Source organism: Dasypus novemcinctus, chromosome X, assembly GCF_030445035.2.
Source record: "Dasypus novemcinctus isolate mDasNov1 chromosome X, mDasNov1.1.hap2, whole genome shotgun sequence".
Classification (NCBI taxonomy): Eukaryota; Metazoa; Chordata; class Mammalia; order Cingulata; family Dasypodidae; genus Dasypus; species Dasypus novemcinctus.
Genome location: NC_080704.1, coordinates 63,170,379 through 63,182,965, shown reverse-complemented (window position 1 = coordinate 63,182,965; position 12,587 = coordinate 63,170,379). Strand labels below are relative to the sequence as shown.

Here is a 12,587-nt window from a genome sequence, read left to right as displayed (position 1 = left end):
GCTGAAAGGCTAACATTTCCAAATATTGTTCTGGATTGATTACATCATCACTATGGGAGGCAAAGGAAGAGACCATAACTGAGATATAAGGTACCTGTTACTTTTCTGTAAAGGTGAATGTGTGTGGTGCTGTTGGGAGTAGGGCAACATTGAGAAAAAAATAAAGATGGAAAGAAGTTTCTACTTACTATCTCAGTGGGAGTCAAGAACTACAAAGACTTAGAATAACTTTGAAACTTTTGAAACCACTCCTTCCTGGTTATTTGGCTACTCTTACTCTGTTTTCCCACAGTAGTCAGTAATTCATCAGGGAAATGGCACTATCTTTAGGCAGTGAGGAAACAAGTAGTTTGGGAGACCCCATCCATTTTATAGTTAATTGGGAACGCAGAGACCCTTAAGGTAGAGCAGTGGTACTATTAGGAGAGACCACACCTTGCTCTTCCAAATTTGGCCAGGGAGAAATTTGGCCAGATGGAGCAGCTGGACTAAATAGCCAATACTCTTGTTCCCTCAGTCTCCCTCCATTGTCAAAATCGTAAGATGGGAATATGAATTTATTAAGGGCATGATGTGGTTTTCTTAAGTGTTCTGGAAATAGTGACGTTAATCGACCTTCAAGAAGAAAGGGCAGAGACGAGACAGGGCTACAAGGCCTCTCCTCATTCCATGCCATTGACTTTGGAAACCTCAGCGTTAAATTTATTGATGGTGCGATTTTTAAAAAGCTGAAGAAAGGCTAAGATTCTGAGGCCTGTAACAGGAAAAGAAAGAAAAAGAGTGTGTGTGGGAAGAGGTTGGTGTAGCTCAGAGATATAGCCCTGAGGCTGGGCAGTTGAAAATATTAGCCTGGTATCCTCCCCACATAGAAATGACAGCAAGTCATTTTCCCATCTAGCCTCAGTTTCCTCTGGCAAGCTGGGATGGTCGATCTGTACTGTGTCTGACACAGTTTAGGAAGCAGTTCTTAAATAAAGCCGATGTGCTGAGGTTAACATGTCGTGAAAGCTCAAAGAAGGCATCATTCACTACCAGATGGAGGATCTCGGGAGCTTTTCGGGGAAGTGGATGCTGGGAGACCGTGAGAGCCAGACTAAGAGGGAGGTGGCCTTTCCGCATGCGCGCAGTCTAGAAGCCCAGCGGAGCAGTGGGAGGGCGGGGCCAGGCTTCTAAAGGGGTTGCTATGGTACCAGGGGGCCAGAGGAGGTTACCCGAACCTTAAAACCTCTCTCCCTCCCCCGCCCGCCAAGGCCTGAGCCGAGGGCCATTGTTCCAGGCAAAATGGCGTCGGTAATTTCTCCTCCTGGCCGGAGGCCTAAGTAAGGGTGGGGGTTGGGAATGGAACTGGAGTGGGAATTAAAACTACAATTCCCAGGGTACACCGCACCTTGCCCGCGAGGCGCAGGGCACGTGCCCAGGCCCGGCGGTTACATGCCGTCAAATATCGGTTTCATAGGTTTTCATTCCCATCCCTGCTTTCGTTGTCTCTCAGGCCCCGTGCTCACACTGCAGTCCTCGGGCGGGGAAGTGTGTGTGTGTGTGTGGGGGGGGGGGGGGGGCACATTCCGTAGCTGTTACCCTCGTAATACAACCGGGAGGCCGGGTAGTTGTAAATCCGTGCTTCGACTTCTAACCCCGAAGCCGGCAGGTATGGGTCTCGCGAGAAAAACCGAGAGTTGGAAAAAAGGAGTTAGGGGTGGCGGGCGAAAAGGTGCTGTTGGGTACCACATCCCGGCAGAGGTACCGCATTTAGAGGCCTGGGGAGAACTGGAATTGGGCGGTGGGTGGTTAGGAATTGGTGTGTGCATGGACTTTTACATTTTTTTAATTTTTAATTTTTTAGGGGAGAAAGTGAAACAGCTGATGAGAGCCAGAGCTTCTGAATGTATAGGCGGTATCACGTGTGGTTTCTCACTGGGATTTTATTTTTGGAAAAAGGAGAAGCCTTTCTCCTCGACGGGGATCCCTCTCTCCCACTACATTGAAGAAGGCGGGGGAGGTGTGTGCATGCTCTAGTTGGCTAGCCAAAGGGCACCTCGCTGAGACTGAGGCCGTTCTGAGTTGGGACTGCTCTGTCGGCTTTCTCCGCCCCTCCCCCTCTTTCCCCCCTCCCCTCCCTTCCCAGCTCCCCTCCACCCCTCTCTCCTACCCAACTGAATTCCTTGGCTGGTGTACGCGTGCGCTTCCTCAGCAACTTGGCGAGCTCGAGCTCTGGGCTCGTACCCCGCACTCCTAACCCCGCCCTCTCTTTACCTACCGGCCGTAGCTGGTCGGGTGGGCTCGAGGCGGGCGGGGAGTCGCGCACGCGCACGCGCATACGACGCGGAGCGGTGCTCGAGACATCGACGAGGCAGAGTAAGAAGCATCGGAAGAAACGGTGGAGAAGGAGGTGGCGTGTGCATGTGTGTGTTTTACGGCGAGGGGCGAGCAGAAGCTTGAAAGAGGGCGAGGGAGAATCGAAGAGAGAATCTCCCTCCGCAGAAGCCTCTAATCTGGTGAGGGTCCCGGGCCGGTGTGGGCTCTGGGAGAGAAGAGGCCGGGGGGGAGGGGGGGGGCGTGTCTGAAATTGGGCTGAAAGATGAATGGGCCGGGGATGAATGGAGGCAGGCAGCGGAGGCCAAGAGTATGTTTCGAGTAAGCGTCTTAGTGTGTGTGTGTGTGTGTGTGTGTGTGTGTGTGGAAGGGGGGGCGGGCAGCTTGACCCAGGCTGGGTGATTGTAGTCACCTTAGAGGCTCGAATTTTCGGGTTTGTCGGAGCTGGTATCTGAGGGATGGAACAGGCAAGAGACGAAAATAAAGAAGGGGGAAAGTGGGGAAGGTGAGGTTTGAGACTGAGGTACTCTTTTTGTTTGTTTTTCTTTTTTTTTTTTTTTAAGGAGGGAAGGGGAAGATGGCAACTTTGAGAGGTGATGGAAAACCAGGGAACGGGGAAGGGGAGGAGGATATAGGAGGGGGACGAAGAGACACTTGACAAAGGATCGAGTGATCATTTAAGTGAGATTGAAGCTACTGAAAGGGAAGATCGTTTCGGGTGTGGGAAGTTGAGTAAGGTTGCAGTGGGTTTTATTGATGGGAATGGGGCGGGGGACAGTGGAGATAATTAGAGATTCATTTGATGTATGGGGGCCATAGGACTGAATCAGGGTGAGAAGGATTGCTGGCTGGTTGTGTAAACGTGCTAGGTGCAAGGAGATTGAGAAGTGTTATTTGGGAATGGGCGATGCTTTCTGTGACAGATTGAGGATGGGGAGAAGATGGTGTATTGGGGTTAGGATGAAAGTGATGAGGTGCCTGTACTGAAAGAGGTTTTGTAGGTGGAAATCCTTCACCTGTCTATCTTAGTACCTTGGGAGTTGATAGACCTTGTTAAAATGAACCTGAACTCTCAAAACAGATAGCAGTGGTACTAGTATTCTTTTTTTAAGAGTTTACTGTTGATTGAAGTAATTATATGAATGAATAGCTTTTGAGTTGTGACAATTTTCTTTATAGTAGGGATTACATCCAATTTTGGGAGACATTGTTACCCTTTTTTTTCTCCATCTATAGCAAGTCATAATACCAAGAGAACATTTGAAGAAGTCTCAGTATATAACACAGAGCAGCAGGTGTCTTCTAGATAGTTTCTATCCTTTGAACCGATGAGTTTAAACATTGTTTAAACTCTTCGGTCCAAAGGAGACCTTGCGTTAGAGGACAGCTAAAATGCACTAAAGCGGATTCGAATACTAAAATAATCATACATGAAATTTTTTTGTCATTCCGAATTTACCTTGTTTGAAAATTGGAACCTGCTTTTTGATGTGAGTTCAAATTACAAAAGATTACTCGGACATTTTGTTCTCTGATTATATTACTTGTCTTGTAATGGTCTCATTCTGTTCTGTGTCAAGATTAATAATCTATGGGTTTTTAACTTTTCATGATTATTTTTACAAACTTTGCTGACATATATTCACTTATCTTGGAAATGTTGCAAATTTGAGGACATTCCCACGCCGTTTTTTCTTTTATTCTTCTTTGATGTTGGAAAGAGTATAATCCCTTTTTTGGCTACCCAGAGTTTGAATACAAAAGTTAATAAGAATTCTGTTCTTAGTTTCTCAAGTTGAGATGAATAGTTAGTGTATTAAGAGAGTATTGAGAGCCTGGAAATGTTCCAACAACTCTGACAAGGTTGTCTCCCAATTTTGAACTAAATGTTCATGGAGTGGAGGGCATTCAAGGTATTGAGGCTTGAAAGAGTAGATTTGCTAAATCTGGGGAGTGGAATGAGATAAGGCTGAAATCAAATTGAGGCTGGGGTGAAGGATTACCTTAAAGATTTAGGAACCCTTGACTTTTTAAGAAAGGATGTAACATAAGCAGATTTGTGGGGTTTATCTCTCTGCCTTTGTCTCTAATGCCCTGTTCTACCTGGAATCCCCTTTCTTCCCCTCCCTTTCAATTTGAACTCATCCTTTTAAGATCCTCTGTCACAACTATTCCGGAAAGTCTTTCTTGTGCTCCCTTCTTCCTATTCTAAACACCCTCCACCAAGCTAGGTTAGGTGTCCCCATTTAGGGTTCCTATTATACCTTGTGCAATTTTTATTACTGTACTTCTGTTGAAATGCAGGCAGGAAAAGTATTTTCCTCCTTTTACCTGAGAGAAAATGAAGGTTAAAAGAATTAAGACTTAAACTAGTGAGAGATGGACCCTGGTCTTCTAGACTAATGCTGATCCTCATGTCTTAAGTCTTCATTTGTTGATGTAATTATTCTGTAATGTTTCAGGAGTTTAATTTCTGAAATGCTGACTTACATTTCTTCCATAAAATAGAGGAGTTTCTTCTTTCTCTATGTAGCCTATCACTTAGCCAGTAAATGATAAAGCCAATGGCTGTAAATAACCAGAATAGTCAGAAATAAAGAAGATGAAAAGTGTTATGTTACTATGACATTTCTGGTCTGGGGAATTGTGTATAAGAAAGAACTCTTCCTTTCTCATCTCCCGTCTTAGTATAAGTCGACCAGCTTTATTTGCTTATATACTTGATTACTTGGCTAAAAGCCAGAATTCTTTCATGGGGTGGGTCTTTTCCATTTTTGTTTGAGGTCCCTACAATTTATGACAATGTTAGGAACTACTTAACTGTAAAAGACATCTATAAAAGCATAGTTTCAGAAATTCCCAAAGCTTCAAAAGTAGAATTTGATTGCCAGTTTTTAATTGCTTTGGTAAAGCTTGTCATGAGAATTTGGTGACTTACTGCAGAGACTTACTGAGACTTACTGCAGAGGTGAGCCTTTAATGACCTTTTCCCCAGGAATATTTATTTTTAATGAGCTTTCCTTTAATAGAAATGGATTTTATTATTTTGTGTGTTTCAGTATGGTAACTTGAAAAAAATTTAATTGTGGCAAGATTCACATTAAACCCACTTTTTTTCCCCCTCATATACAGTCGAGTGGCATTTAGTACAATTGCAGTGTTGTGCATCGATCACCACTTTATAGTTTCAGATACCCTAAAAGAAAACCCCATACCCATTAAGCAGTCACTTCCCATTCTCCCCTCCCCTGAATCCTCCCCTCCCCTCACCTAGGGAACCTCTAATCTGTTTTCTGTCTCTGAATTTGCCTATTCTGGACATTTCCTATAAGTGGGATCATACATTATATGACCTTTTGTGTCTAGCATTTTACAGTTAGCATAATGTTTTCATTGTTCATCCATATTGTTACATGTATCAGAACTTCATTCCTTTTTATGGCTGAATAATATTCCATTGTATGGTTATACCACATTTTGTTTATCCATTCATCTGTTGATGGACACGAGTTGTTTCCACCCTTTACTATTGTGAATAATGCTGCAATACACATTTGTGTACAAGTTTTTATGTTAACATATGCTTTACTTTCTCCATAGTAGATACTTAGGAATGGAATTGCTGGATCATTTGGTAATTATGTGCTTATCTTGCTGAGGAACCCTCAAACTGTTTTCTCTAGAGGCTATGCCACTATAGTTCCCTAAATAATGTGTGAGGGTTCTGATTTCTTCACATCCTCACCAACACTTGTTGTTTTTCACTTTTTTGATTATGGCCATGCTAGTGGGTGTGAAGTAGTATCTCATCGTGGTTTTGATATGCATTTTCCTCATTGACTACTGATATTAAGCATCTTTTCCATTTTAAATTGAGTTGTCTTTTTGTTGTTTGGTTGTAAGTGTTCTTTATATATTCTGAATACTAGAACTTATTGTATGTATGATTTGCAAGTGTTTTCTCCCATTCTGTGGGGTTGTCTTTTTCCTTTTTCACTTTCTTGCCAGTGTCTTTTTTTTAAGGAGGTACCCAGGATTAAACCTGGGACCTCGTACGTGGCAGGCGGGTGCTCAACCCCTGAGCTATATTTGCTCCCCTTTCTTTGCTAGTGTCTTTTTTTGGGTAAAGTTTTATTATTTTTTAAAAAAATTTATTTCTCTCCCCTCCCCCCCTTCCCCATTGTCTTGCTTTCTGTGTTCATTTGTTGTGTGTTCTTCTTTGTCCACTTGGATTCTTGTCAGCGGCACCAGGAATCTGTGTCTCTCTTTGTTGCATCATCTTGCTGTGTCAGCTCTCTGTTTGTGTGGTGCCACTCCTGGGCAGGCTGTGCTTTTTTCCCACTGGGTGGCTCTCCTTATGGGGCCCACTTCTTGCCAGCACTCTTTACCAGCACTTCTTGTGCGCATCAGCACTGTGCATGGGCCAGTTCACCACACGGGTCAGGAGGCCCAGGGTTTGAACCCTGAACCTCACATGTGGTAGGGGGACTATCAGTTGAACCAAATCTGCTTCCCTGCTAGTGTCTTTTGATGCTTAAAAGTTTTAATTTTGACGAAGTACAAGTTAGCAATTTTTCTCTTTTGTTGCTTGTATTTTCAGTGTTTTATCTAAGAAACCATTGCCAAATCAAGGTCATGAAAATTTACCTCTGTTTTTACAAATTACCCCTGTTTTTACAAATTATGAGATAATATCATTAGACTATTATTACCACTAACTATGGTCTGTAGTGTACATTTGGTATATTTTTCTCCCTGTTTTTTAAAAGAGTTTTTTAGTTCTAGCACCTATGTTTAGGTCTTTGATCCATTTCAAGTTAACCTTTGTAAATAGTGTGAGGTAAAGGCCTAACTTCATTCTTTTGCATGTGGATTAACTTGAAATTTTAAAGCTATAAAATACATAATGCACAATACTGTATGTGTATAGTAGTTAAATAAAGCTACTTTGTGGCAATAAAATTCACTCTTTGGTCAGTTGTAGGGGAGAAATGTTTCTAAATACCTTTTAGAAGTTCACTCATATTTGAAGAGGGGGATATTATAAAGCTCTTTTGTGAATCAATGAGACTATGATAAAGAGACTTCAATATGGTAAGCTGGACAATTCTTATGCTAAAGTTGTATAAGTGATTTTTAAAAATTTATTGAAGTATATCACTCGTACATAAGCATACATAAACAATAAGTGTATAATAATAGTTGTGAACTTACAAAACAAACATATATAACATCATACAGGACTCTCATAACTCACCCTACCACCAATAACTTGCATTGATGTTAAATCTTTTTAACTAATGATAAAAGAGCATTGTCAAAATATTACCACTAACCAAAGTGTTTTCCCCCAACCAACTGTATTATTATTTTTATATCACTTATATACATAAACAATATATAGTAAAAGTTGTGAACTTACAAAGCAAACATGCATAACATCATACAGGGGTCACATACATCAACCCTCCACAAATATCTTATATTGTCCTGAGACATTTGTTACAAATTATGAAAGAATATTGTCAAAATCTTGCTATTAATCATAGTCCTTATCTTACATTTGGTGTGTTTTTCATCCACCCCACCCTATTATTATTTTGTAAATATATTTTTTATGACAAAAGTTTTAAACTTTTTTTAAAGATTTTGTTTATTTCTCTCCCCTTCCCCTCCCCCTTGCCCCAGTTGTCTGTTCTCTGTGTCCATTTGCTGCATATTCTTCTTTTTGTCCACTTCTGTTGTTGTCAGTGGCATAGGAATCTGTGTTTCTTTTGTTGTTGTTGCATCATCTTGCTGCATGAGCTCTCTGTGTGTGCAGCGCCATTCCTGGGCAGGCTGCACTTTCTTTTGCGCTGGGCAGCTTTCCTTACTGGGTGCACTCCTTGCGCATGGGGCTTCCTCATGCAGGGGGCACCCCTGCGTGGCACGGCACTCCTTGTGCACATCAGCACTGCATGTGGGCCAGCTCCACACGGGTCAAGGAGGCCTGGGGTTTGAACCGCAGACCTCCCATGTGTAGACGGACGCCCTATCCACTGGGCCAAGTCTGCTTCCCAAGAAGTTATAAACTTATAAAACGATCATGCACATGTGCAGAATTCCCAAACAGCACCCCTCCATCAACACACTGCACAGTGGTGGAACATTTGCCACAGATAAGATAATGTCATCTGATTGTTACCATGTCCATAGTGTACATTTGGCTCACATTTTCCATCCTGCCTCATTATCAACACAGTACATCTTTTGCATAGATGCAAGATTATTATATTATTACTACTAACCACAGTCCACAGATCACTCCAGCTGTATTTTTCCCATGCTTCTCCACATTCCCAGCACCCTGTAGTAGTGATGTACATTTGCTTTAGCTCACAAAGGACACTCTTGCATTTGTACCATCAACCACAGTTCTCATCCACCTCTTGGTTTATGTGCTGCTCAGTTCTTAGACTATTATTTAGCATTCTGTCAATTGGCATTTACATAAGTAAACTACCATTTTCAGCCACATCCCCATTTATAATCTAGCTGCTACTCACTATTTCTTACCATCCACTCTATACATTTCCACACTTTTACAGGAAAGTTAAATTAAAACATCTACATACGTTAAACATCAGTAGTCCATCTCAGTCCTCCTCTTATTTCATTTAGGAATCCACCACCTATCACTGGGTCTTGAAGCTATTTTCCAAAAATTTCTTCTGGAAGCTTTATGGATCTTGCTTTTATTTTTAGGTTTTTGATCCATTTTGAGTTAATTTTTGGGCAAGGTGTCAGATAGGGGTCCTCTTTCCTTCTTTTGGCTGTGGATATCCAGTTCTTTCAGCACCATTTGTTGAATGGACTGTTCTGCCCAAGCTGTGTGGGTTTGACAGGCTAGTCAAAAATCACTTGACCATACATGAGAGCGTCTGTTTCTGAACCATCAGTTTGGTTCCATTGGTCTGTCTTTATGCCAATACCATGTTGTTTTTACTACTATAGCTAGGTAATATGATTTAAAGTTGAGATGAGGGTTCGCTTTTCCTTTTTATGATGTTTCCGGCTATTCAGGACCCCTTACCCTTCCAAATAAATTTGATGATTTTGTTTTCACACAAGTAAAACTCAAATTGTCAGGAATAAACTTAACCAACGTTGTAAAGCACTTGTGTTCAGAAAACTGCAACTCAGTATTAAAAGAAATTTTAAAAGGCCTAAGTAACATTCCATGCTCATGGATTGGAAGACTAAGTATCATTAAGATGCCAGTTCTGGGAAACGGACTTGGCCCAGTGGTTAGGGCGTCCATCTACCACATGGGAGTTCCGCGGTTCAAACCCCGGGCCTCCTTGACCCGTGTGGAGCTGGCCTATGCATGGTGCTGATGTGCGCAAGGAGTGCCGCGCCACGCAGGGGTGTCCCTGCGTAGGGGAGCCCCACGCGCAAGGAGTGCGCCCTGTAAGTAGAGACGCCCAGCGCGAAAGAAAAGTGCAGCCTGCCCAGGAATGGCGCCGCCCACATTTCCCGTGCTGCTGACGACAACAGAAGTGGACAAAGAAACAAGACGCAGCAAATAGACACAGAGAACAGACAACCGGGGTGGGGTGGGGGGGGGAGTAAGTAAATAAATAAATAAATCTTTAAAAAAAAAAAAAGATGTCAGTTCTACTCAAATTGATATACAGATTCAATGCCCTGATAAAAATTTCCACCAGCATTAAAAAAAAATTGAAAACATGATCATCAAATTTATTTGGAAGGCCTCTTTCTGACTTGGACAGGCTCAAACTTTAGCTGTTCTTGGGATTATACTTTAGCCTGCTGAATTTACTCATCAGTAGCTTAAATTGGTGCCCAACCATCTCTTCCTCCCCCGTTTTTGGGAAGTGGAGCTTTCAACTCCATCTGCAGAACAGCTCCCGAGGCGGCTCGTGCCTCCAGTGGAAGTTTGGCACCAGGCTCTGTGGCGTGGAGCACTCTACTTAGGAGTCTTCTCTGCAGGTGGGTAGTCTCCTCCTTCCATTCCTTCAAGGATGTGGCAGTGTGCTCTTCTGGCCTCCTGGAGCCCCCATACAGGTGCTTCAGATAGATCCAGTTAGCTCTGGGTGTTTACTAACTACAGCAGGAGCTGACTCTAGGAGCTCAGTACTCTGCTGTCATCTTGCTGGTTCTCCTGAATAGTGATTTTTTAAAATAAAAATAATTATTTTGTTTTCTAGTTTTTGTGTAGGGTGAAGTCTTTGCTTAAAACTAGGGGAAAAAACAGATAGTCTATAATTTTAATCTATAATAAATATTTTTATTTAACCAGAAATTGGCATTAGGTTTATCCCAAAAGCAATCATTTTTATGCATTATGTCTTTTATGATTCTTCAGATTTGAATCTTATCTAAATATTTTGAGCCAACTTCTTAATCAGGAAGATATCAATCAATTCCTTGCAGAGGCTTTTTATTTTTAGTTTAGAACACAAACACTTATATCCTACTTATTTAGGAATAATATAAAATTATTTTATAGTTATTTGTAAAAATGAAAATTTGGTACAGCACAATTGTTTAATAAATATCAGGCTCTAGTTAAGCACAATTAAATTAGGGACATTAATTTGAATCTTTTTAAAGCTAGGGATTGTGTTTTAACACAAGAGTGGGAAATCTGTGCTTGATCAGCCTCAAGATCTATGAGGTGATAGTTTAGCTCTGATTATAGCCACTGCTACCCACAGAGTAATTTTTTCCTGCTGGGCCTTTGAAGATTTCTTACAAGAAGAAAAGGCCCAGAAGATATGTGGTTCATTTGCTAAGGAAACTTTGAAAAGCACTGATAACTTACTCTGAAGCTATTAGTCCAAGTGAATTACTAGAGTTATTTGCAGTTTCTACTATTCATTCAATGAGTATTTATTGAGTTCCTCCAATGTGCCAGGATTGATGTGTTGGGTGTAGATGAAAAGGAAGCAAGTAAGACAATGACCTTGCCCTCTTACATTACAGTGGAGGATAACAGCAGTCAACAAATAAATAACATCATTTCAGAAAATAAATGTTAAGAAGAAAACTTAACTAAGGTTGAGGAGATGTTGGGGAAGGACCTCTTTAGTTCAGGTGGTTAGGGAAGATTTCTTTGAGGAGGCGACTTTGAACAGAGCTCTACCTGAATGTTAAGAGACCAACCAAGATCTTGTGGTTTTTGCTCCAGGCTTGAAGGCAAAGACCATGACTTGTGTCACCTCTTTTTACCCTTTTCTCCTTCCCAAATGCCCATTGTAGTTTTTTGTAATAATAAATTTTATTTTTAGAGAAGCTTTAGATTACAGAAATGTTATATCAAAAGTATAGTGGAGGGAAGCAGACTTGGCTCAATGGTTGGAGTATCCACCTACCACATGGGAGGTCCAGGGTTCAAACCCAGGGCCTCCTTGACCCATGTGGAGCTGGCCCACGCACAGTGCTGATGCACGCAAGGAGTGCCATGCCACGCAGGGGTGTCCCCCGCGTAGGGGAGCCCCATGCGCAAGGTGTGCACCCCATAGGGAGAGTTGCCCAGCATGAAAGAAAGTTCATCCGGCCCAGGAGTGGCACTGCATACATGGAGAGCTGACGCAGCAGGATGATACAACAAAAAGAGACAGATTCCCAGTGCCACTGACAAGAATAGGAGTGGACACAGAAGAACACACAACAAATGGACACAGAGAGCAGACAACTGGGGCCGGGGGGTGGGAAAGGGGAGGGAAATAAATAAAAAGAAATCTTTAAAAAAAATGTATAGGGGGAGGAAAGCGGATGTGACTCAAGCGATTGAGCTCCTGCCTACCACATAGAAGGTCTGGGGTTCAGTTCCCGGTGCCTCCTGGAGAAGACAAGCAAGACAGTGAGCTGGTGTGACAGGCAGGCATGGCGAGCTGATGCAACAAGATGACACAACAAGGAGACACAAAGAGGAAAGACAATGAGACACAACAAAGAGAGCTGAGGTGGCTCAAGCTATTGAGCGCCTCTCTCCCACATGAGAGGTCCCAGGTTCGGTTCCCAGTGCCTCCTAAAGAGAAGACAAGCAGACACAGAGAGCACACAGAAAATGTACACAGAAAGCAGACAGTGCAAATAATGGGGGTGGGGGGAGGTGGGAAGAAATAAAATAAAATCTTTAAAAAAGAAAAAGTGTAGGAGATTCCCTATAACCCACTCTACCTACCCGTTTCCCCCCATTATTAACATCTTACATTAGTGTGGTACATTTGTTACAATCGATGAACCAATATTGAAGCATTGCTACT

The 12,587-nt window shown here is 42.3% G+C and overlaps 1 protein-coding gene across 9 annotated transcripts in view; it reads left to right on the top strand.

Moving 5' to 3' along the window:
• The first annotated feature begins 1,673 nt into the window (after window positions 1-1,673).
• The window catches only part of WNK3 (WNK lysine deficient protein kinase 3), a 230,693-nt gene continuing 219,779 nt past the window's right edge, over window positions 1,674-12,587 (top strand). For 2 of the 9 annotated variants that reach the window (XM_058291569.1, XM_058291561.1), the window contains exon 1: window positions 2,178-2,495. The gene's annotated coding sequence lies outside the window, so the exon portion shown is untranslated. Of the gene's footprint in view, window positions 1,741-1,843; window positions 2,496-12,587 lie in introns of those variants that run through there. The other 7 variants (XM_058291567.2, XM_058291563.2, XM_058291562.1 and 4 more) reach the window with 6 other exon arrangements.